The sequence below is a fragment of the Stomoxys calcitrans genome, chromosome 4, assembly GCF_963082655.1.
Source record: "Stomoxys calcitrans chromosome 4, idStoCalc2.1, whole genome shotgun sequence".
Lineage (NCBI taxonomy): Eukaryota > Metazoa > Arthropoda > Insecta > Diptera > Muscidae > Stomoxys > Stomoxys calcitrans.
Window position 1 is genome coordinate 70,806,607 of NC_081555.1, and position 26,915 is coordinate 70,833,521.

Sequence of the window (26,915 nt, forward strand, 5' to 3'; positions counted from 1 at the left end):
ACTTCCAACAACCACCCAGCTAACAATTCTTACGAAATCCAGAAAGAAATCGGTTCGAAAAGCCTGGGGAAATTTTGTTTATGGGAATTGCGTATGGTGCTGTTAACTGTTGCCCTAGAATATTTGTTTTGTTTGATCAGTTGTAAGACATTTGCCAAGAAAGCGGTCTGAAATCGCCTACGAATTCGGTCCCAATCCGATACGACTTAAAATTACCCATCCGAATTGTCCTGGAATTTTGCTCCAATATGGGTACGATATGGCGGGTAACATATCAGATTTCCCTCAGCCGTGCCGTAGCGACAACATGACAACCACTTTTCTCGTTTTTAGTTATAATGTCGGTAAGTCATCGGATCTGATATCAGATGATTCATGCTATTGTCGGACCACACCAGAACACTATAATTCCCCCCGCTTCAACTTCCAACAAGGCAACAACGAAAAATCAATAAACGATAAACAACAAACAACAAACTAACCCCAACAAACATTCTGAATGAAAAACGTTTGACGGTAAAACAACAAGTACCCCGAAAAACATCCCATTATCAGACAATGTGTTCTTTATCACAGAGGAATCAATATGTGAAGAAACTATGAATCGTACTCTATAGATACAACTTTTTTTTTGTATTTTTTTCCTTTTTTTTGTATCATGATTTTTAAAATATTACAATGGAACATTAAAAGTCTTAAATCAAATTACAGTGATCTTCAAATGATCATTAAAGACTCAGATCCCATATCTTAATATCTCGGCAAGATGCCAGAATACCATATAACTTCACCATCCTATTGTTTTTCATAAAGAAAACAATCCCACACAAATATTTAACAGTGAATCCAATATACCAAGTTGTAGGCGTTGAAATAACACTTAATAAAAAGTTCACAATACTCTCGTTCTACGTGCCTCCTAACCAAGACATTACATCACTTAACGCAGACTATTTCATGCTTCAACGTGCCGCTATTGATTCTAGGGCACTTCAACGGATGGAACACAATATGGGGCTCCTCTCCAAATAATCTTAGGGGGGAGAAATTTTAGCTGATATCAGCAGACAAATATTTTTTAGATGTATTCTCCATGAGATACTGTTGCAGAGCCAGCGAAGTAAAATAAAAATTTATTCCTAAAGTTATATCCAGCACAGAATTTATCCTTGAGAGAGATGTAGTGCAAACATTTTCAGCAAAAAGGCAATATCGCATGACATCGACTGTCTTCACTATTTTGAATCTGAGTGATGACTCCCAAACTCCCCGGAAAGTCATCACAAACCATGGTTATTCAATAAATCTTTCATCGACCTGAATCAACAGGCAACAACATTTCGGTGGGACAATTGCACCATACTTTATCAATGTTCACAGCAAAATCGTGTGGTATATTAGAGGCAATCCGCATAGTTTTGAATTCCAGTAGAAAAAGTCAATAAACAATCCATTTTGCTGCAAGTGAAACACAAATAATACAATAAGAAACTTAATATCCGGTAAAGAACATGAAATACGAATTCACTGGATACCACGTCACGTTGGTCTGAAAGGAAACGACGATCACAAATCCCACAGTTGAAAAAATTATATAAATCGGGTTATATTCTCCAAACTTAAAGACAATACAGTATACGGCAGAATAATCACCCACATTACAGCATAAACAACCTTCATCTTCTGCCAGCCTCTTATCCAACCAACATCAAAAAAGAACACAATCCGAGTGTTTTCCAGGCTTAAGCTGCCATTGGACGATAAGACATGTCATATGTAATTTCAAAAATAGCAACTCTAAAAGATATACACATCGTGTAGAATAATGTTTTCGATTAACTCGAGCTTTTATTCAATCGAACATACATGTAAATACATGTCTATACAAAAAAGTACAATACATATGAGAATACACATCGGTTAGAGCACGCTCTATTCATGTTCGACGTACATAAGACAAGTCTTATGAATACACAAAGAGACAGCTCGTATGACATGTCTTATCGTCTATCGATAAGAGATATCTTATCGTCTTATCGGCACCTTTAGGCTAGGACACACAATACTCCCACATGAGTAAATCTTAACAAGTAAAAAGGCGTTAAGTTCGGCCGGGCCGAACTTTGGATACCCACCACCTCGGGTATATATGTAAACCACCTTTCATCAAAATTCGGTGAAAATTTCATACCTTATACTCATATACCTCATACCGATCTGAACTATATACGACACGGATGTCGAAAAGCCGAACATAAGTCACTGTGTCAAATTTCAGTGAAATCGGATTATAAATGCGCCTTTTATGGGGCCAAGACTTTAAATCGAGATATCGGTCTACATGGCAGCTATATCCAAATCTGGACCGATTTGGGCCAAGTTGCATAAACATGTCGAAGAGCCTAACACTAAGCACTGTCCCAAATTTGGGCCTTACACAATAAATCGGAGGATCGATCTATATGGCAGCTATATCCAAATCTGGACCGATCTGAGCCAAATTGACAAAGGATGTCGAAGGGCCTAACACAACTCACTGTCCCAAATTTCAACAAAATCGGATAATAAATGTGGCTTTTATGGGCCTAAGACCCTAAATCGGCGGATCGGTCTATATGGGGGCTATATCAAGATGTAGTCCGATATAGCCCATCTTCGAACTTAACCTGCTTATGAACAAAAAAAGAATCTGTGCAAAATTTCAGCTCAATATCTCTATTTCTAAAGACTGTAGCGTGATTTCAACAGACAGACGGACGGACATGGCTAGATCGTCTTAGATTTTTACGCTGATCAAGAATATATATACTTTATAGGGTCGGAAATGGATATTTCGATGTGTTGCAAACGGAATGACAAAATGAATATACCCCCATCCTTCGGTGGTGGGTACAAAAACCAGTAAGGAAAGGCAAAAGTCAGGCGGAGCCGACTATATAATACCCTACACCACCGTGTAGACGTAACACTTTTAATAGATAGCACTTATATCCAAATTTAGTCAGACTTTAATTTGCAACCCTATTGAAATATTTGCAACCCTATTGAAATATCGAATAGAACCTTATACGATTTTCTTACGATGGTACGAAAATTGTGGCTTCTACAGCTTTAAAAGTCGTAAACCATAAAAGATATATATGGGAGTTTTATCTACATCGATTTTGATGAAATTTTGCACACGTATTGGGATGTCAATTAAACCATCTCATAAAAATTTAGTAGAGATCGGACCAAAATTGTGGCTTCTACAGCCTTAAAAGGCCATATCGAATGACAAATATAAATGGGAGCTATATTTAAATCTGGACCGATTTTTATGGAACATTGCACACATATGAGGACGTTGAATAAAACGCTCTATGCCAAATTTTGTAAAGATCGGACCAAAATTGTGCCTGCTACAGGCTTAAAAGACCATATCGGATGAAATATATATATGAGAGCTATATATAAATCTGATCCGATTATGACGAAATTTTGCACATATATTGGGACATCACAAAAACAACTTCGTGCCAAATTTTGTAAAGATCGGACCAAAATTGTGCCTTCTACAGCCTTAATAGTTCAAATCGGACAAAAGTTATATATGGGAGCTATATCTAAATCTGAACCGATTTAGATGAAATTTTCCACACATATTAGGACGTCACAAAAAGCCCTTCGTGCAAAATTTGGTAGAGATCGCACCAAAATTGTGGCTTCTACAGCTTTAAAAGGGCATATCGGATGAAAGATATATATGGGAGCTATATCTCAATCTGGACCGATTTCAATAAAATTGCAAGCATTTTGGGTCGTTAAAAAAACACTTCGTGCCAAATTTTGTAAGGATCGAATGAAAATTGTGGCTTCTACGGCCTTAAAAAGCCATATCGGATGAAAGATATATATGGGAGCTATATCTAAATCTGAACCGATTTTTTTCAAAATCAATAGCGTTAGTCCCTGGGCCAAAAAAGTGACATGTGCAAAATTTCGTGACAATCGGGCAACAAATACGACCTGCACTTTGATTACAAGAATACATGGACTCACAGACGGACAGACGGACATGGCTAAATCGAATCAGAAATTTATTCTGAGACGATCGGTATACTTATCAATGGGTCTAGCTCTTCTCCTTCTTAGCGTTGCAAACAAATGCACAAATCTATAATACCCTGTACCACAGTGGTGGTGCAGGGTATAAATATAACAACACATACTTGCATAAGATGTGAATTGTTAAAGCTCATTTTAGATGACTGCACATCAATAACCAACATAAGAACTTCCTTATTTGGAAACAGCATAACAAGGGAAACTCTCAGTCAACTTACTCCTGGGAATATTGATAAGATCTATGAATTATATGGTGGTGGAAAAAATAATAGGGGCCACGGTTACCGAAAATAATAATGCACAAAAAGAGGAAGAAACCCTGATTACTTCTGTATAAGCCTGAATATTCGTGGACATGTTGGGTGAAATTAAATTTAATATTAAATCTCATATAAATCACGGATATTCGTTTTTGGTGATTTTTTCGGTAAATTCACTTGGAAAAAATAAAAGGGACACTTATCAAAACGTTGTAATTACAAAAAAATTGTTTGCTTTTTGTAAATGAAAACCAAAAATATCACAAAAACGAATATTCGTGAATTATATGAGATTTAATAGTACAACATGTCTACGAATATTTAGGTTAAACTTTATACAGAAGTATTCCTGTTTTCTTACTTACGTTTTGTGCAATAATATTCTTACTAAGAATTCTATCTTCTATTAGAAGCGAGGCATATATTTGAATCATTCTTACTTCTTTTCGCAATGGATATGTGTGAAGAGACCACAATTCCTACCAATTGCTGTGATACAAAAGAAAATCGATATATATGTCAAAAATTATTAAGCAGTTAACACCTTGTTTGAAAAGTTTTTTGCAAGTCAATACCATATTTAATCGGTCAAATTTAGGTCTATATTTTTTCTGTATATTTTGCGAGTGTGTGCAGAAATTACAATAAGTGAGGTTATTATTTGGTTAAAGTAGGCCACAGCCTACAATAACTTATGCTCGCTGAACAAAGCCTTTTTTAAACCCTTAATAGTCTATTAAGGTTTGTGAATACGGTTTTGCGTAGTTTATAAAGCCTCCAAACTTTTTGTGAAAACGGCTGTAAGTTTTTATACCTAATTTTTATCTGAAAATTGTTTCCAATGATTTGAAATGGTGTGGTTTGGATCATCTTTCACCTCGTCGCCAAATTGTTATATTTTGAATAAAGAAAATCGGGTTTTTCAATTTTATAACTTTATTCAATGAGAGTTGAAATGAGAAGAGTAACAACATTAATGAGAAGAAGTGACAAAGATAAGCGCGCAATGAACTTTCTTCACAGAGCACGCATTTTGATAATAAAATTCAATCATTTGCAAGCGTTGTTCGTTTGTAAGACGATTCATGATTAAATTATAGACCAAACTGAAGATGTTAGACAGTAAAACAAAACACGAGACGTGCGTGAGCTGTTTAAACCAGTGTTTCCAAAAAGATAATTGCTAAAAAATCACCCTTAATATAAATGATAAAATGACAGTTCACATTTTGATGAGACTTTGTACAACGAAAAGTGGACAAAAGAAAATGAAAATAACAAAGAAAAAAGAATTATAACAATGTTGTTGCCAGTTTTATTGTAATAGTACGCAAATGCTATCGGTCCCCAAAGCCATAACCCGTTAAAAAAAGCTCAAAAATGTCATAAACATTAAAAAACAATTTATATTCCATTTCAATTCCCAGATCGGTTTATATAGCAGCTATATCAGGTTATGAACCGATTTGAACCTTATTTGACACAGTTGTTGAAAGTAAAAATAAAATACGTCATGCAAAATTTCAGCCAAATCGGATAGGAATTGCGGCCTCTAAAAGCTCAAGAAGTCAAATCCCCAGATCTGTTTATATGACAGCTATATCAGGTTATGGACCGATTTCAACCATACTTGGCACAGTTGTTGGACATCATAACGAAATACTTCGTGCAAAAATTCATCCCAATCGGATAAGAATTGCGCACTCTAGAGGCTCAAGAAGTCAAGACCCAAGATCGGTTTATATGGCAGCTATATCAGGTTATAAACCGATTTGAACCATACTTGACACAGTTGTTGGATATAATAACAAAACACGTCGTGCAAAATTTCATTCTGATCGGATAAGAATTGCGCCCTCTAGAGGCTCAAGAAGTCAAGACCCAAGATCGGTTTATATGGCAGCTATATCAGGTTATGGACCGATTTGAACTATACTTGGCGCAGTTGTTGGATATCATAACAAAACACGTCGTGCAAAATTTCATTCCAATCGGATAAGAATTGCGCACTCTAGAGGCTCAAGAAGTCAAGACCCTAGATCGGTTTATATGGCAGCTATATCAAAACATGAACCGATATGGCCCATTTACAATACCAACCGACCTACACTAATAAGAAGTATTTGTGCAAAATTTCAAGCGGCTAGCTTTACTCCTTCGGAGTATAAAAATAAAATACAAATGTAAATATGTGCCTAAGTGGATGTTTAAAATCACCACTGAAGTTATACTTTCCACAATCTTTTTTCTTCAAATTTAGAAACAAAAAAAAAACCGTGTCTGTTATGTACACATTAGCAGAGCAATAACAAAAAATGCAAGCGAACTCAGCCATATTGGATAGATCAGGTAGCCTCTTTACAGTAGCATTCCACAAATTAAAAAAATAATCTCTTCCAACAGCATTTTTAAAAAAATTTCAAAAAGTGTCAAAAAATTCCTACAGTAATCAAAACAAGTAACAGGCAAACATAAAAAATAGTATAACAAATTTTTCAGATTTTTTTTACTTAAAACCGCAGATGAAACAGCAGTAATGTCTGCTTTCCCATTTTCAGCGGACAAAAACTGCTCATTTAGCAAACATTTTTGCGGGTTTGAATAACAAATTTGGCATTTTTGTAGAACCCCTTTATATTTTTCCGTGATTAATTTAGATGAAGAAATGAAGGCTCATAATAAATAATATTTGCATCATGATTTTTTGATTTTTTATTTTTTATGGGTGCAAATTACCTGTAAACACTCTTTAATCCATAACTTCTTGGAAAGGCAAAAAAATACAAGAAGATCACAGTAATGATGATGTAGATGTATTTTTTTATTCGAGGCATCAGATATAAATCCTTGCTTTGTTATACACTTAATTTTAAGGCAAAATCTTGGCAGATTTTAGAATCAAGAAAAGTTAAGGATAACTGCGAACAGTTCTGTAGTCAGCATTTATTAACGCATTTTTCGCTCTAATTTTCGTATTCACATTTTTGAGATTTCTTTAAATGTCAATTGACCAAAATTTGTCTCTTTCTAGAACACACAAGGACTTAGATCGGTCCATTTTGCTTAATTTTTGTTAAAATCGCATTAAATCGAAGGGGTGAATAGAGCCCCAAATAAAACGAGCAAATTAGCCACTCAAAATAACAGAAGTGACGATAATCCCATGGCAGCCGGTTGTACGTACCGGATTGACCCGATGGAGTTCTTCATCGGCAAGGGGTGCCGCCTCGGTGTATAACACACTGCTACAACAACAACAGAAGTGACGATTAACAACAATGAGGTATTTTTAGCACCCAATATGTTTTGTAAGTGATCCACACAAAGATATAAATCACCATCTTCGAATGATTTACAATTAAGTTTAATGTCGCAGTGGTCATATTCTAGTGAGCGGCTGTGTATTTTTATACGCAAATAATATTGTAAAATACTTACGGCATTCCGCTTTGCCCAGACATATGGTCTAGACATTTCCAATTACATATTCGTACACGGAAAATATCATTTACGCCAAAACACATACGTCTCCTTCTAGCTAAATCGAATTTACTGCCTGCATTCTGCTATGGAAGTGAATTGTTTAGTAAATTTGACTTGAGGAGGACTAAACGTCTTGAAACAGCTCACAATGCTATTGTAAGATATGTTCATGGCCTAGATCTCTTTATCAAGAAAGCAAATGCAATATGAAATTTGGGGATATTCTAATTTTAAAAATATTTTACGTTTTCATTAAACTATCCACAAAAAATGCCCTGACTACCTGCATCAAAAGCTGCAATTTGGAAGAACAACTTGCAGGATATTAAACCTCTCATGCCCCAATTAAAATGGGCGTGGCTACAATTTGTTTGAGGAGACATATGATCAATGGTAACTGAAAAAAATTTCAAGAGCTACAGGTGGTTGCGTACATGCAACACTGGGCAATGGTGTTAAATTTAATACAAGTAGATTTTTTTTTCAATTGCTGATTTTTTTTACACAACATACAAAACAATTTTTTGAGTATTGGAGCACAAGAGCATATTGCATTTGCTGCATTTACATCTTGGAAACCTAGTGTTGCATACTAAATCTGCACCTTTTTCCCAATCAAATCGAATGGATTCTACAGGCTCTTCACCAATGCACTATGGACACTATGGGAGGCCACCGTAACGCAGAGGTTAGCATGTCCGCCTGGGTTCGAATCCTGGCGAGAACATCAGAAAACAAGTAAAACCGAGTCAAGTTCGGCCGGGGAGACCATGGATCGCATTTGAGACGATCTTTGAATGACTTTTCCCAACATATAGGAGATACAATAAACCAAATTTTAAATTTGAAAAGCAGCAAAAATGTTTGCGAAATCAGCAGTTTTTGTCTGCTGAAAATGAGAAAGCAGACATTACTGCTGTTTCAGCAAACATAGGGCTGCAGTATTGGCACACTTTTCGATCAGCTTAATCAGCCAACAAAATCTGGTGTTTTAAGAACAAAAATCTGCAGAAAAAAATTGTTATAGTATTTTTATGTGTGCCTGTTGCTTGTTTTGATCACTTTCGGCATTTTTATACCCTCCACCATAATTTCGTCATTCTGTTTGTAACTACCCGAAATATTCGTCGGAAACCCCATAAAGTATATATATTCTTGATCGTCGTGAAATTTTGTGTTGATCTAGCCATGTCCGTCCGTCTGTCCGTCCGTCCGTCCGTCCGTCTGTCTGTCGAAAGCACGCTAACTTCCGAAGGAGTAAAGCTAGCCGCTTCAAATTTTGCACAAATACTTCTTATTAGTGTAGGTCGGTTGGTATTGTAAATGGGCCATATCGGTCCATGTTTTGATATAGCTGCCATATAAACCGATCTTGGGTCTTGACTTCTTGAGCCTCTAGAGTGCGCAATTCTTATCCGATTGGAATGAAATTTTGCACGACGTGTTTTGTTATTATATCCAACAACTGAGCCAAGTATGGTTCAAATCGGTCCATAACCTGATATAGCTGCCATATAAAATGATCTTAGGTCTTGACTTCTTGAGCCTCTAGAGCGCGCAATTCTTATCCGAATGGAGTGGAATTTCGCACGACGTGTTTTGTTATGATACCCAACAAATGTGCCAAGTGTGGTTTAAATCGGTTCATAACCTGATATAGCTGCCATATAAACCGATCTTGGGTCTTGACTTCTTGAGCCTCTAGAGGGCACAATTCTTATCCGATTTGAATGAATATTTGCACCAAGTATTTCGTTATGATATCCAACAACTGTGCCAAGTATGGTTGAAATCGGTCCATAACCTGATATAGCTGTCATATAAACAGATCTGGGGATTTGACTTTTTGAGCTTCTAGAGGGCGCAATTCCTATCCGATTTGGCTGAAATTTTGCATGACGTATTTTATTTTTACTTTCAACAACTGTGTCAAATAAGGTTCAAATCGGTTCATAATCTGATATAGCTGCCATATAAACCGATCTGGGATCTTGACTTCTTGACCCCTAGAAGTCGCAATTATTATCCGATATGCCTGAAATTTTGTACGACGGATCCTCTCATGACCATCAACAAACGTGTTTATTATGGTCTGAATCGGTCTATAGCCCGATACAGATCCTATATAAATCGTTCTCTCTATTTTATTTCGTGAGCCCCAATGGGCGCAATTCTTATACGAATTGGCTGAAATTTTACACAGGTCTCCAACATATAATTTAATTGTGGTCCGAACCGGACCATATCTTGATATCGTTTTAATAGCAGAGCAACTCTTTTCTTATATCCTTTTTTGCCTAAGAAGAGATGCAGGGAAAAGAACTCGACAAATCCGATTCATGGTGGAGGGTATATAAGATTCGGCCCGGCCGAACTTAGCACGCTTTTACTTGTTTTAAAAATGTTGTTGGAAGAGATGATTTTATTTTTAATTGTGGAATATTACATTTTTTGTTATAGCTCTACTAATGTGCACATGACTGTCATGGTTATGAAAAGTATACAGTCAGTGGTGATTATAAACTTCCACTGAGATACACATTTACATATGTGTTCTATTTTTTCCAGCATCGAATTCATAATAAAGCAGTATTCATTTTCAGCAAACAGGAGAATTTTCAGCAGTAAGCCTGCTACTCTGAAATTGCAGCAATAGCAATAGCAGCAAAAATAATTACTAATATTAAGCAGACAGTGTTTGCTATTTTCAGCGAACTTTTTTTTATGAGTGTACATCCACACAGTTGGACAGTATTTGTCATCACTATAAGAAGTCACAAAAAATACCACGTTTAAAATGTCAACTTAATAATTGCGCCCCCTAGAGGCTGATGAAGTCAAATCGGGCGATAGGTTTATATGGGAGCTATATCAAGTTATAAACCAACTTGCACCATACTTGGCACACCAGTAGGAAGTAATAGCACTTTACGTGCGAAATTTTAGTCAAGATCCGAGATCGGTTAATATGTGAGCTACATCAGGTTATGGACTGATTTTGACCATTCTTAGCAAAAATGTCAAAACAAAACACCTCATGCAAAATTTCAGCCAAATCGGATGAAAAATGCGCCCTCTAGGCGCACAAGAAAATTTTATTTTTTGAAAATTACCTCAATTGACCAATGTTGCATATACGCAACACTTAATTTTGCCCAGGGCAGCCGGATTTACGTACCAGATTGACCCGATGGTGTCCTTCATCGGCAAGTCCTACAACAACAACTCTATATTGCAGGCATACTAAATAATATTACTCATTTACCTGTCTTAATTAAGTTGTTGAACTTGGTTTTAGGACGAATTAATTATATTCATGTTTTTTTACATTTTATCTAACAACGTTTTTAAGCAAAACTAATTTGTCAACTTCGCTCTCGGGATAATAGCTACTAACTGAACACGTGCACTGCTGACTACCAACTTATCAGCTGCAAGCTTAAACAACACATGAAGCTATATTTTTGCGAAAGAAGCCATATCCAAATATAGACCGATCTGAACCATATACGAAACGGATGTCGAAAATCCTAACATAATTCAGTGTCAAATTTAAGCGAAATCGGATTATAAATGCGCCTTTTAAGGAGCCAAGACTTTAAATCGAGAAATCGGTTTATATGGCAGCTATATCAAAATCTGAATCGACCTGGGCCAAATCGAAGGGCCTAACACAACTCACTGTCTCAAATTTTAGTGAAATCGGATATTAAATGTGGCTTTTATGGGCCTAACACCCTATATCGGCGGATCGGTCTATATGGGGGCTATATTAAGATATAGCCAATTTTCGAACTTAACCTGCTTATGAACAACAAAAAAGAATCTGTGGGTCAAATTGAAGAAGAATGTTTAAGAGCCTAACACAACTCACTGTCCCAAATTTCGATGAAATCGGACAATAAGTGCGCCTTTTATGGGCCCAAGATCTTAAATCGAGAGATCGGTCTATATGGCAGCTATATCCAAATCTGGACCGATCGGGGCTAAATTGAAGAAGTATGTCGAAGGGCCTAACACAACTCACTGTCCAAAATTTCAGCAAAATCGGATAATAAATGTGGCTTTTATGGGCCTAAGACTCTAAATCGGCGGATCGGTCTATATGGGGGCTATATCAAGATATAGTCCGATATAGCCCATTTTCGAACTTAACCTGCTTCTGGAGAAAAAAAGAATCTGCGCCAAATTTCATCTATTTATCTCTATTTTTAAAGACTGTAGCGTAATTTCAACAGACAGATGGACGAACATGGCTAGATCGTCTTAGATTTTTACGACGATCAAGAATATATATACTTTATAGGGTCGGAAATGGATATTTCGATGTGTTGCAAACGGGATGACAAAACCACCTTCGGTGGTGATTATAAAAAGGGGTTATCCGAACGGAGTGTTATTAACAGAAGTCTACGGCAAAGTAGATCCCACTGTACCCAGAATAATAGAATGATATACAAATTGGTTCAAAAATATAAAAACGGAATGGAGGAGAATTTAGTTGCAGTCTACAAATGAAATTGCGACGGAGTAACGACCATCCCTCGTTTAGACAAAACTACAGTGATTACGAAAATCAAACAATAGCGGTTCAAAATTTGTTTTTTGGCACTAATCGAAAATTCAAATTATTTGTTTGATTACTAGAGAGAAATGCCGTTTATACTAGCGAAAAAAAAGATATTAATTTTAAATATAATAAAGACTAAAAAAGTACATTTATTTACTTCCCACCAAGCATTAAGGCATTTAGCTCTACTAAATAATTTTTATGATATTAATTTCGTACAACTAGATTGACCATTTCGTCCACTGTACATTGGTTACTTTTTAACAACTCTTTTGAAATCAAAATTCAATAAATTTTATAGTTAAACATAACCTTTTAAAATGTCACATACGGTCTTTGAATTGCTATTCATTTTTTTAAGTGCATGTGTGCACAAATAAAGAAGAAAACATGACTTTTGTGGGCATACCACCATGTGTATTAAATAATTTGGCCCGAAAACAAAAATATCACACATTATTTATTTAATTAAACCGAAATGCAAAGTTACAATGAATTCGGTCGATTTTGTTATGTTATTACTGTCATGTTTTGGTGTAAAGTGTCCCATATGGTTATGATACAATTACAATGTGCCTATGCTTATGATGAAATTGCTAACTCCTAGAGGCCGTTGGGGGAACTATAAATAACCGAGGGAACCAATCCCATTTAGGACAAGTTGAAAATATTTGTTTTTTTTTATTAAATAGATATTCACAATCACCCAACGTAATATTGTGAATAAAGTGAAAACTTGTAAGCGTTTTGGGTAATTAAATTAATCGCCGTTTTATTCATCAGCAACAAGTTCAGAATTATTTGCTCTTATTGGACAGATAAAGTTCATTCATTTGTTGTTCCCTCTCAAAAATGCAAACATTTCAGGCAAACAATTAAAAGCGGAGATGTATTTGTAAAATCTTGCAGCTTGCCAAAGTTGAAAACAAAAGGCGAAGCTAAAATTTGCGAGCAAAACAAAACCAGAAAAAAGCAAAAATACGTAAATTGCTATTTTTGCTTTGCTTTTCCTTTCGTAAGTTTTATTTTATCACATTTCAGTTCGTCTGTTTCTCTTTAATGGTAGTCCCCCAAAAATGTGATGCGAGGGAGGGAACCTCGATGGTGTGTTTAAGGCAGAGGGTGTATATCACAACAACACAAATTGGGACATGAGTTGTTTTTATATTTGTTTTTTGAATATGTACTACATTCATTGCAATAATAACGTTTTAATTCGTTTATTTGATAAGTACAGCTGCGATCAAAAAATAGCAGCGCAGAATAACAAAATTGTTTAATTGAAAAAGTCGTTGATATTTTTTCATAGATGTATAAAATTAAAAGGCTTGTTCACAATGTATTAAAAACAGCTATATAAAAAAACAAGTAAAAGCGTGCTGAGTTCGGCCGGGCCGAATCTTGGGAACCCACAACTATGGATTCTACTAAAAAAAATGTATTCAAAATAAATTTAATTGAAGGGTAAAATTTTATTCTACATACCAAACTTCTGTCAAATTAGCAAAAATTTAAGTTTTAGGAACCAAACAAGGATGAGCCATATAAAGTTATAGACTGATTTAGACCGTCATTGGAAGTCATAACAGAACACTACATGGAAAATTTCAGCCAAATCGGACAAAAATTGCGGCTTCCAGAGGCTCAAGAAGTCAAATCGGGAGATCGGTTTATATGGGAGCTATATCTAAATCCGAACCGATATGGCCCATTTGCAATCCCAAACGACCTACATCAATATTAAGTATGTGTGCAAAATTTCAAGCGGGTAGCTTTACGCGTTCGACCGCTATCGTGATTTCGACAGACGGACGGACGGAAGGACATGGCTAGATCGACTCAGAACGTCGAGAGGATCAAGAATGTATATACTTTATGGGGTCTTAGACGAATATTTCGAGGTGTTATAAACAGAATGACTAGATTAGTACACCCCCCTCCTATGGTGATGAGTATAAAATGTGATTTTTTTCGTATACACAAACACAAATTAGCTACACTCAAAGAAATTTGTTAGTAAAAACAAAAAAATTTTTTGATGTAACTGCAGTAAGTCTGCTGAAAATGAAACAACTGTAATTTATTGCCAAAAGAGCAAACATTTTCTACAGTTTAAAGTTTTGAAAAGTTAAAAAAGCTCGAAAATGCCTTATATATTTCAAAAAATTGTATATTCCATCTTGTCTTTCAATTTTACAACCATGTAACGTAAAATTTATTCCAATTTACTAATTTTTAATCGAATTTAAATTACAGCAAACAAAATAACTACTACTATTATATTTATGATTTTAAACAAAAAATTAACACCTTAAATTTAAAATTTTTTTTATTAATATATAGCAAATGCCTCAATTGTTGTTTAGAAGTTCAATCATTTGTAATGGATTTATTCAAAAGTTTAACATTTTCTGCAGACTATTTTTTCTCAAGCTGTTAACTCAGACTCAGATTTTACAAATGGGGCCCCGTTTTCGAGTCCGGACCATAAATTTAAAGATTTATAAAATCCACGGTAGAGTTGCCCTCACTTTGGCTCTTGATGCTAAAAATAAAATAATGATGTCGACATCTCACCAGCAGGAAGATTACACAGGTTCAGAGAAGGGTGGTCTTGGTATACGCGAGGCGATGACAACTAATTAATGCAGCCCGACACGGGAAGATTATGGGCACCACACGGTTTGGAACTCTAAGCTCCGTTTCGTGTGATTTGCAAATGCAGTCGCGGACAATCAGCGACAATCAGCAGAGAGGGCGGCCGACACCGGCTCTTGCTTAAATACTGACTGCCTGTGATACTCGATATGATAATAGCTAAAACTAGGTTTCGAAATTCTATTCAAATGCATATTCGTTGTCGTTCTTCTAAATATAAAGGCAATAATATATCTTTACGAATCAAGAACAATAGAATAAAACTGCCGTTGATTTGTTTGCACATATTTTGGCATATTTTTCGTATTCGGGGAGGATGTGTAGCGGTTTAACATAGCTCACTACAATTAATTTCAGCATAATTAATACGATATTTATGGGCGGAAGATCTTCAATCGGGAGATCGTTTTATATGGAGGCCATACACAAAAATGGTCCGATCTAAACCATACTCGCCACGGACGTCGAAGGGCCTATCAAAGCTCTACAAATCGGTTATCTACATATCAGTCTTAGCAAAACGTTTTGAAAACACTAAATGCATCGACAAGACAATATTTTTCATTGCCCCAAAAACAAACAACACACTACAACAAATTATCACGCAATTAAAGTCTAAAATAAAAAATACAGAAAAATCCAACTTAATTTACAACGGAAACGAAAATGTAATAAACTTTATATCGGTACAACCAAAAGCAAATTAAATACGAGATAATCGGGACAAGTCAGATATTAAACTACAATACGTTCATAGAACAGTTCACAAAAAACAGCTCTTTCCAATCACTGTGCAATAGAAAATAGAACATAATCAGTCAGATCGAGAGAGACAATGTCAAAACAACTACAACAAGAATCTCACGCTTAAAGCCCCAGTGAACCAAATTTTGGATATCAGACATTTCTGTACAAATTCCGAACTCTTCCGACAAGATCTTACCGAAATGGTTCCGAATTCTGTTTGGTTTTCTTAGGTCATTTTTTCCGTCAGTTCGTTTGATCGTTTCGTGTTTTATACCCTCCACCATAAGATGGGGGGTATACTAATATCGTCATTCTGTTTGTAACTACTCGAAATATTCGTCTGAGACCCCATAAAGTATATATATTTTTGATCGTCGCCACATTTTATGTCGATCAAGCCATGTCCGTCCGTCCGTCTGTCTGTCGAAAGCACGCTAACTTCCGAAGGAGTAAAGCTAGCCGCTTGAAATTTTGCACAAATACTTCTTATTAGTATAGGTCGGTTTGTATTGTGAATGGGCCATATCGGTTCATGTTTTCATATAGCTGCCATATAAACCGATATTGGGTCTTGACTTCTTGAGCCTCTAGAGTGCGCAATTCTTATCCGATTGGAATGAAATTTTGCACGACGTATTTTGTAATGATATCCAACAACTGTGCCAAGTATGGTTCAAATCGGTCCATAACCTGATATAGCTGCCATATAAACCGATCTTGGGTCTTGACTTCTTGAGCCTCTGGAGTGCGCAATTCTTATCCGATTGGAATGAAATTATGTACTACGGATCCTCTCATGACCATCAACATAGGTGCTTATTATGATCTGAATCGGTCTATAGCCCGATACAGCTCCCATATAAATCGATCTCTCTATTTTACTTCTTGAGCCCGCAAAGGGCGCAATTCTTATTCGAATTGGCTGACATTTTACACAGGTCTCCAACATGTAATAATATAATAATAGCAGAGCAAATCTTTTCTTATATCCTTTTTTGCCTAAGAAGAGATGCCGGGAGAAGAACTCGGCAAATGCGATCCATGGTGGAGGGTATGTAAGATTCGGCCCGGCCGAACTTAGCACGCTTTTACTTGTTTTTTTTTTAATTTCTCCTCCAACAGTTCGATGTTGGAACGATGTCTGAACTCGTTGTCGAATGTTTTTGTCTTTTTTTGCTTGCTTGTTTGTATATTTTTGTTTGTGAACCATTGGATGCCACCGTAGCACAGAGGTCGGCATGCTCGCCTATGACGGTGAGTGCCTGGGCTCCCTGTCTCCCTTTCGGACATTATAAAATAAAAAGGAAATTCTTAATGGAGTGTTCAAGAGTAAATTTGTAATTTGAACCGTCAGAAAACACATTTGAATAGTGCAAGAATTCTTTCAGAATTGGTTAGAATTCGATAGGACAAGTCGGGAAATACATCCGAATTCTACAAATTTTTATTCCAGAATTCGGCCACAAATTGATACGACAAGTCAGAAAACACATTCGAATTCTTAAGGAATTCTAATATACTTTCAATCAGAAATCGATAAGACGGAAAACACATCCGTATTCATTAAGACTTAACATCAGAATTCAGGCAAAAGTCTTAACAACAACTCCAATTTCCCTTCCGAATTTGCCAAAATTTCGGTTTAGAATTCTGTCAGAAACATCGGCAGAAACCTCAGGTTACCCTGCGACATTTTATTCCGAAGTCGTGTCAACCACTCCATATATTTTTCATTAAGAATTCAGACAGGCTTTGGATCCGAATTCGGATAAATTTTCCGACTTTTGTATAGACTTCTGACCGAATTCCGAAAGTTTGGTTCACTGGAAAGTTACATATACTTGATACACAAACAAGCATAAACCACTAACCTACACTGAGAATCTGGCACACATCTACCGAATCTCATAAGAGAAAAAAATACAATAGTACGAATGCAAAAAGACTAATGCAATTTAGTATGCAAAGCAACGACGCGCTAGATCGAACCGCGCTTTGTTTATTTCTGTTTTATTCTGTTGTTGTTATTTATTCGCAAATACAGCCTCTTATTTTTAATATTCATTTTAGTAATGGAGTTATACAGAATATGAATATTATTGTGATGATTAGTTGAACTTACGCGATGTAGCAGGAAAGTCAATTGGTTTTGTTTCAAAATTTCAAACCCTGAGGAGGATCTCCGGCGCTTGTCCAAATGTTGGTAAAAATTACAAATAAAACAATTAAAAAAAAAACACTAGCATAAATCGTTATTCGATTAATTGATTATTCTTGACCTTTCAAATAAACGTACAATTGAAAATCGAATAAGGTAGAATTAATCGTTTTGATGTTAAAAAAGCTTAAAAACATATAAATTGTGTCATTTGTGTGAATTTTTTCGATTCTTTTGGCCCTGCTTGGCAAAAATGTCATTCGATTGGGATGATAATTTATTTTTTGGTTTAATTAAAAGAGGACGATCAAATAAATCGGATCCATTGCTCTATTGACAAATCAAATCGACATACATTTACATATTTTTCCATGAGCATTCCATTTAGGAACAGAGGATACGGCTCTCATATCAAAGAGTGCAGTCCTATCAAATGTTAGCTCAATGATATGGGACCTCTTTTTATGCCAAATCCGAACAGCGTCCAACATAGCGACACCACTTGGCAAAGAAGTTTTAACATGGCTGGATACCTTACAAATATCGTCTGCATTTTCAAACAAGGTATTAATTGCGTTAATAATTTTTTTAATAGAAATGCTATTTTCTATCAAACAAGGTATTAAATGTTAATAATTTTTTACATTGAAATTCGATTTTCTTTTGTATCACGGCAAGTTATTGGTAAAAAACGCATGCGAAAAAACTAATGCAAAAAGAAGTGAGAATGAGTCAAATATTTGTATATAGACACAAAGTAGCGTGGCTAGACAGAAAAATATCAAAGAAAATTTAAAATGTATTTAATTATAATTTCCAAATAAAAAAAAATTATTGTGAGAAACGTTATGTTGAAATAGCAATAAGAAAAATTAGGATGTGAAAAAATAGAATTGAATGAATTCCAAACCCAACAAATTGGAGAATGCAAACGTCGTATTTATAAATATTATTAACATTATTTTAATAATTTATTATCCATATAGGTGTTATATTGACTTCGAAAACGGCTCAAAGAACGGAAGATAACATATGTGGAGCTAGATTTCGTCGTATTTTACGCATTGGTTATTATGTTGATTCATTTTAAATATGCATGTAAATTAATTTGTTTATAATACTCTTTACAGACAATGTCCCCGGCAGTGGAGAGGCTCATAATAGAGACGACAAAATGTCTTCTTTTTTTTGAAGACTGGGACCATTAATTAAATATGAAATATATTTTTTTAAGCAATATATTTCAGGCAATACGCAATTTAATCCAATGAAATAAAGATTTCTTTATTCGAGTGAAAAATATTAATTATTTATTTTTATTAAAACATTAGAAAAAAGTTGCTTAAAAAAAGGAGATCTTTCAAATAATTGGTTTATAGAGCTACCTAGCTGGGCCGGGCCCGCTCCGCTACGCCTTCTTTTACTTTATATGGAACAAAATTTTCTTGCAATATTTATTTTCGACAATTAAAGAGCTTCTGGTGCAATACCATGCTACGAAATTAGTATATCGCTTAACAGCCAGTTTAACAATATAAGTACCTTTTTCCGAATCCCAAATGATCTTTATGGGTCGATGAATTAAAGTTTGGATGTAAGCTGTACTCCATTCTTAAAATACTTTATTTCAGCCCGATATTCTCAAGATGTCTGATTTAGTGGTGTTTTCGGGGATGAGGTGATCGCCCAGACACTTGGCATCGTGCTCTTCTCTCAAATACCATTTATTTAAACCCCATATTGCCATTGGTTTTGAGGGGAGTTTACAGAATGGGGCGTCCCCCAAACATATGGCCCCAAAATTGGTTATCAAATTCGTTTTTTAATCTCAAATACCTTTCATTTGAGGCACATATTAGCATGGCTGAAAAATTTTTACCCTTGTTGAGGTGTTTTGGGGAAGGGGTAATGACTAAAATACATGGTCCTACATTTGGGTATCAAATTCGTATTCTACTCCCAAATACCTTTATTTGAGCTCCATATTGCGATGGTCAGTAAAAAATTGCTGTTTGTGGGTTATTTTGGGAAAGGGGTAGACCCCCAGAAAATTGGTCCCGAAAGTGGATATCAATTCTTGCTCTACCCCCAATTCTTTTCATTTAAGCCCCACATTAACATTGTCGGAAAATATATCAGCAACGTGCTCTATTCTCATATATTTGAACCCCATATTGCCATTGGCCTCAAAATTTGATATACAATTCGTTTTCTAATCTCAAATACCGTTTAATTAAAACCCCTTATTGAAAAAGCCAGCAAATATGTCCGGTTTGGGGTATGGGCCCTAAAAACTATGAATATCGAGCTCCACTTTCTGGAAGACCCAAATTGTCTCGGTGAGCAAATACGTCCTACTTGAGGGTTGTCATGGTGGTGGGACATCCCCTAGACAGTTGGTCCCGAATGCTGATGCCAGATTTATGGTCTACTCCCAAATACCCTTCATTTGAGCTCCATTTTTCCATAGTCGGCAAACATGACCGGTTTGGGGGGTGTTTTGGGAGATGGGCGGCCACTCAGTGACTTGGCTTTGAAAATATATATTAGATTAGTGTTCTACTCTAAAAATACTTCCTATTTGGGTGGTGTTATGGGGGTGCGGTGGCCCATGGCCCAAACACTTTTAATTTGATCCCCATATTGCTATGGTCGTAAATTTGTCCCCTTTGGAGGGTGTTTTTGGAGAGGGGCGGCCCCCAACGACTTGGTCCAACATTTGGCTATCAGATTCGTATTCTACGCTCAAATACCTTTAATGTGAGCCCCATATTGCCATGATCATTAAATAAGTTCTGTTTGGAGTGTGTTTTGGGGAAGGGGTGGAAACTTTGTCCCAAATTTGGATATCAAATTCGTATTTTACACGCAAATACCTTTCATTTGAGTCCCATATTGCCATGGTCGGTATATATGTCCGATTTAGGGGTGTTTTGGGTGTCGGTGTGGTCCCCAAACACTTGGTCCGTCAATTGGATATCAGATACGTTTTCTAATCCTAAGTACCTTTCATTTCATTCAAAGAGTTCGCAGCCATATATCAGTCCAGGTATCAAAAAAGTTATCGCCAAAGGCACATGATTATTAGGTGAAGTAAATGAATGAGTGAGCCATAAAGCCCCTAATTTCGCAAAGGTCTGGCCAACAATCGCATTCATATGACACCCCAAGTTTCTAGCACTTGAAACTGGTTCTATCTTCTCCCGATTAACAACAATTTCATTATTCGGTAAGGATAATCTTTTATTCTTATGAATAACCAACAATTTTGAATTATTAAAGTTAAGAAACAAACCACTTGCGTTAGCCCAAAGACAAACACGTTGGACGTCTTCATTAAATTCACGCACACCCTGTCTAATGTCCTGTAGTGAGCTGCCTAGATAAATCTGTATACATATGAATTCGACTATGAGTTAGTTGGAAAGGAAGATCATTTGTGTACACAAAGAAAAGGGGTGGGCGAATAATAGATACCTGTGGAACTCCCTTACCCACTGTCAAAGGTGCTGATTCCTTGTCTGAAGCATAGACCGATTGGGAACGATTAGAAAAGAACGACTTTATAAATCTTGTAGACAATTTGGCAAAGTTGAAAAAACGGAGAAGTTGGAAACACAAGTTATGATGATCAACTGTATCAAATGACTTAGAATGGTCTGGTAGGACTAGGAAACAGACTTTGTTGGCATCAATAGCACTCCGAATTAACTCGGACTATAAAAGCGCTAGTGCAACTGTGGGAAACCCGACTGCACAGTCATTAATAACGATTCGCGATCGACATACCCCGAAATCCGTTCTTGTATTATTTTCTCTAATACCTTAGCCGAAATTTCGTATTTGATTTGGGAACAGGGATTATCTTGGCATGTTTCAAAGAAATGGGATAGAAGCCACAGCTCAGTATAGTGTTAAAGAAGTAGGTAGGTTGGGTTAGGTTAGGTAAGAGTGGCAGTCCTTTACAGACTCACTTAGACAATTTTTTAAATCCATTGTGATACCACAGTAGCGACAGACCAAGGCTTCTGGCGGGAATCGAACCCACGACCCCTTCACTGGTAATCCAAGCACGCTACCGACTCGGCTACCGGGGACAGGGATTATCTTGGCATGTTTCTAAGAAGTGGGATAGAAGCCAGAGCTCAGTATAGTGTTAAAGAAGCAGGTAAAGAGAGACAATAGGCCAGGGAAAAGTGTCCGCACAAACTTCGGGTCAATTCTGTCAGAACCAATGGCATTCGATATAATCTTAGCAAAACAGTTTAAAACCTCATCATGAGTGACGCATCGGAACTCGAAAACTTCCTCACCTACTTGTCTATCATCAGAGTGGTAGAATAAAGGATCGATTTGAATGCCCGGTATATAAACAAAAACTTGAATGAGTTCGTCAACGTCCCCATTATAAATCACAGAAGCTTTCGGTTTCCCAACACCTATACAGTTTATGGTTTTCCATCTACTCTTAGGAGTCTAGTACAGCACCAAAATGCGTATAATAATACTCAGTCTAAGCAGAGCTGATGCAGTCGTTTATTCTTATACGTGCAAAACGAAGTTCCTTGTACGGTTCTGGCTTACTGTAGCGTTTCCATCACAAACAAGCCATATCCCTACCTTCTATGGAAGACTTAACAGTCGAATTAAACTATGGTTTATTATTCAAGGTACTATCAACAGTAATTCGACTATACATACCATTCCAGTTAATTTGAAAGTATTTCTCCTCTAAGAAACAGTAGTCCAGGTTTTTGAAGTCACGAAAGGTCCGATTAGCCATATTTTAAGTAAAGGCATAAGAAAGGAATATCAAGTCATGTTTTGAAAAACTATTTGATGACATTTTAATAATGTTCATGGGGCCTATTCACTTTATGTTTTCGCGAGTGACCTAACCTTCTATTAGTGAATCCTGTTTTACATCATTATTTTGGCGTCTCTTTCTCATAACATGTTTTTTTAACATAGATTTTCTTTTTCGAGGTTACTTTTTTAGTATTTAGAGCGCACAACAAGCCGATTACTGGTTTAGGTGTATGTCTATAGTGGCATGGTGGAGAATAATATCTGCACCCTCTTTTCAACCTAACCTAACCTACTAGATACATAATGGGAATGAAACGATTTTTGTTGTTTTCTTATAAAGATACACACCCAAGCAGGATTCACTGAATCCTGCACCCAAGTTTAGTGATTGAGAAAAACAAATTCATCATTATTCAGTGAGTAACGCCCGAACTGTGACTGTACCAGTTTTATATTGAAAATAATTAAGGAATGATTGACCAAATTATTATAATTACACCCGGACTAACGTAAATGAATATTGGTGTTAACAAACTAGAGAAAAATGTTCTTTGCGGACAGAAAATGGGTTTGGAACCGCCGCCCGCTTAGGCCGGAATAAAATCTTCGATCGAATAATACCCAAAAGGTTCTTATTACCCGGGTATTTACCCATTTATACCCAAAAGCTATGTATTTTGTTGTCCGTTGTTGTTTTGAAAATATCTTGGTTATAAAAACATTTTCCAAACAATTTTTGAAGATTTCGTATTCTTTGTATATAAACCTGACTTTCTGATGTCACAAAATCGTATTTTAGTTATACATATCCGTTATATAGACCGATGATCCGATCTGATCTTCCGATATAGGGTATTGAGGCCATAAAAGATCCATTTATTACAAGAATTCGATGAAATTAGGCAAAGTGTGTTATGGTAAATCTGTCAAATATAGTCCAGATCAGATCATATTTGGAAATAGCTGCCATATAGACCAATCTCCCGATATAGTGTAATGAGCCTACAAAAGGAAAATTTTTCATCCTATTTTGTGATGAAAAATGAGTTTTGATAGACCTTTACACCGTTGCCAACAGACAATAGTTCAACTCATTATAACCTTAAAGGAAGTAGACGGAGTACACCGAAATATTGGAAAGAAATAAAAGGAAAAACACATTAAATATTTGTGTTTTAATGGACCTATAGCCGAAACAATACAACAAAATTGCAGAAATTTAAAAACAGGTCAACAATACCCCAACAAAGCATAATTTATTTGAGTATTGTTAAAATGTGCTATGTAAGGATCGCTCAAGAAATGGAATGGGGGATTGGCCTTCGTGATACACCATTTCGTGCAATATAGACCCATCTTGCCTGCGCCTGGCGCTAGTGACCCCTACATGGAGTGCATGGGCATAGCAGTTGTTGTAGCAGTGTGTTGTACACCGAGGCGGCAGCCCTTGCCGATGAAGGACTTCATCGTGTCAATACGGTACGTACAACCGGCTGCCATGGGATAACATTCAGGTCCGGTACTGCATGGGGATAGCAGTCAGGTCCGGTATGTACAACATGTACATACCACCGGTTGGGTTACCCCGACATAAGTGTGTTACTATCTGTCCATAATCGTCTGGTTCTAGGGGACTTTAATGCATATCACATTTCATGGCATTGTCCCCTAGGTAACGACCAGCGAGTCATGGCTTTGGCAGAGCAGATTGAAGGATCCACGTTTAAAAGCACTTTGTGATAATTTTGGTAAAGATCGGACCAAAATTGTGCCTTCTACAGCTTTAATCGGTCAAATGGAATGAAATTTATATATGGGAGCTATATCTAAATCTGAAGTAATTACGATGAAATTTTGCACACGGACCAAAACTGTGGGTTCTACAGCTATAAAAGGGCACATCGGACGAAAGATATATATGGAAGCTGAATCTAAATCTGAACCGATTTTTTTCCAAAATCAATAGCAATCGTCCTTGGACCAAAAAAAGTTACTTATGCAAAATTTTGTGAAAACCGGACAACAAATGCGACCTGTACCTTGATTACAAGAATATATGGACAGACAGACAGACGGAAAGGCAGACGGACATATCTAAATCGAATCAGGAAGTGATTCTAAACCGATCCGTATATTTATGGATGGGTCTAGCTCTTCTCCGTCTTAGCGTTGCAAACAAATGCACAAATCTGTAATACCCTGTACCATAGTGGTGGTGTTGGTAATAAAAAAAAAATAAAAAAAAAAAAAAAAATATATATATATATATATATATATATATATATATATATATATATATATATATATATATATATAGTTTTGTCTCAACTAAGACATATTTTAAAATATACTATTAGCCTTTAATTTATTACACAATGTATAAGATTTGGCAACTATTATTTCTACTACCTTACACAAATATAATCTAACTTTTATTTATTCTGCTCATACCTCATACGTTGAACTTAATTTTCATAGTACAGGAAAAAGAGAAGAATTTTTAAGAAATACATCAATAAATCATCTAAATTCATATGTTATAAATTAAGGGTTATCATACGACAAATTGTTATTAAATTGGTAGTAAAACGCATAACAATTGTCCTTCTAATTATGTTCAAAATATTCTGAAATTGAGTTCAGATATGCCAAATTTCAACTTGATTTTTTACACTCCCCTGTACCTAAAATAAGGAATTGTGTATACCAAACGGGACAAAAAAAATCTTAAGCGTCAAATCATGTTGAAGTTTACTCCCATTTGCTTGTATGCTTACTTTTACCCAACATTTTACTAAATCAATATTCCTTTCCTTCAAAGTTTAATGCACTTTTTCTTACATTGCATGACATTAATATTAACAGCAAAACAAACTTTTTATCGTATGGTTATAATAATAAAATAATACCGAAATTCAAGTGATAATATCCATTCGCACAAACACACACACACATACGTATTATTTAAACAAAGCCAAAAATACTCCAGCTATACCAAAAACAAAAATCTGCAACAAAGAAGAAAAATAAATAGAACACATGCCAAAATGGCAACGTCACAAGAATTGTGAGATGAAATAAAGTTCTGTAGGTCACAGTGGGAAATGTAAACTTGTTTTGAAGAAGAACGTATTAGCTATGTTTTATCCGTCATTCTTTAAAGGAAATGCTAGTATTAAGCGCTACATCAGATATGTAGTTTTCTATACCATTTCAAAAAGTCAAGCTCTTGTAGGTGATCCAAAAGACCGATCGCCGCGAAAACAGGGTGGCCATTGGTTATTCAAATGTGTCATTGACCCGCCTTGTCATATCGAGCATCATAGGTACTCAGTATAAGTTCAAGAGCCTGTGCCGCCCGACCTCTCCGTATGGACCCACACAGATCAGACCTCAATTTTCCGGCTGTGTGGTACTCACAGCTATCCCGTGCCGGGTCAACGATTTTTTAATTGCCATCAGTTAACATTTTTGGTTTTTCTTTTCCTGTGTTTACAAACGTCTCTTGTATACCATCGACGTTTCAAGTCTTGAGTAAGAATGTTGCCTACCTAGGCGACAATTAATGTGGTTGTTGAAGGTCATCATATACAAAAGGTATCTCATTTTTTGACCTTATTCCCATGGATGGTGGAACTCATACCAAAACACTGCGTGCAAATTTTTGGCTAAATCAAAGAAAAATTGCGGCTTCAAGAAACTCAAGATGTCAAATCGGGTGAAGGGTTTATATGGGAGCTTTATCAGATTAACCGACTTGAACCATACCTGGCGCGGTGGTTCAAGTCATTACAGATCTTTACGTGCAATATTTCAAGATAATAATTGACGTCTTCTAAGTACCCCCAAGAAGTAGATCGATTGATCCCGAACGTTGTACATCAATAAGAAGAGTTAAGGCCTGGTTATGCTCTCGTAAACATACCGTAAATGTAGGAAAACGTGTCAGCTGTTTTGTTTTGCTTTATGAAAACACATGCAAACGATTACCGAACATCTGTCGACCGTAACCGAAAAGTAGAATTCAGTAAAAACAAAATTTTATGTTCCGTTTTCGTGTCAGCTGATAAAATTTCAAGTTTGTAGACATTTCAAAACCAAAAATGTATGTTTAGAAAACCGT

At 36.1% G+C, this 26,915-nt stretch overlaps 1 protein-coding gene and 1 long non-coding RNA gene across 2 annotated transcripts in view; one reads left to right on the forward strand and one right to left on the reverse strand.

Moving 5' to 3' along the window:
• LOC106095208 (ankyrin repeat and LEM domain-containing protein 2 homolog) overlaps positions 1–26,915 on the reverse strand; it is a 68,889-nt gene that overhangs the window by 17,678 nt on the left and 24,296 nt on the right. The window lies entirely within an intron of this gene.
• On the forward strand, positions 17,900–19,289 carry LOC106092710 (uncharacterized). The gene is made up of 3 exons (XR_001222208.2): positions 17,900–18,024; positions 18,970–19,050; positions 19,114–19,289. It is a non-coding gene; the product is annotated as an uncharacterized LOC106092710 (long non-coding RNA).